The sequence below is a fragment of the Nannospalax galili genome, unplaced genomic scaffold (assembly GCF_000622305.1).
Source record: "Nannospalax galili isolate Female #2095 unplaced genomic scaffold, S.galili_v1.0 scaffold4340, whole genome shotgun sequence".
In the NCBI taxonomy this organism is placed as follows: Eukaryota; Metazoa; Chordata; class Mammalia; order Rodentia; family Spalacidae; genus Nannospalax; species Nannospalax galili.
In genome coordinates, this window is record NW_008346899.1 from 11,673 (window position 1) to 12,325 (window position 653).

The window sequence follows — 653 nt, forward strand, 5'->3', positions numbered from 1 at the left end:
CTATTGTGAGTAGATTATGCACAAAATTCAATGGACAAATATCTGTGTACTAGGATAGAGAGTTGTTTGAATATATGGCCAAGAATGATATGACTAGATCATGTTGGAGATATATTTTCAGCTTTTTGAGGACGCTCCACACTGATTTCCATAATGACTACACAATGTACATTGCCACCAGCAGTGAATAAGTACTCCTCTTTCCCCACATCCTTACCAACATTTGTTGTTGACATTTGTCTACTTTATGACAGCCATTGTGACTTTGGTGAGATACATCCTCAAAGTAGTTTTATTTCACATTTCTCTGATGGCTAAGGATGTTGAACACTTTTTTTTTTTTTTTTTTTTTTTTTTTTTTGTCTTTTTGAGCAGTTCCTTGTCATAATTGTTAATCAAGTTGTTTCTTTTCTTGGTGTGTTTTCTTGGTTTCTTCATATATTCTAGATCCAAACCTTGTGTCAGATGTATTGTTGAAGTTTTCCTCCATTCTGTAGGCTGCCTCTAAAGTTGAATGATGGTGTTGTTTGCTCTACAAAAGATTTATAGTTTATGAGGATTCATTTTTCAGATGTTGTTTTTAATGCCAGCACGATAAGGTCCTGCCTGAGAAGTTTATTCCTGTGTCCCTAAAGTCTAGTGAGCTGCATACT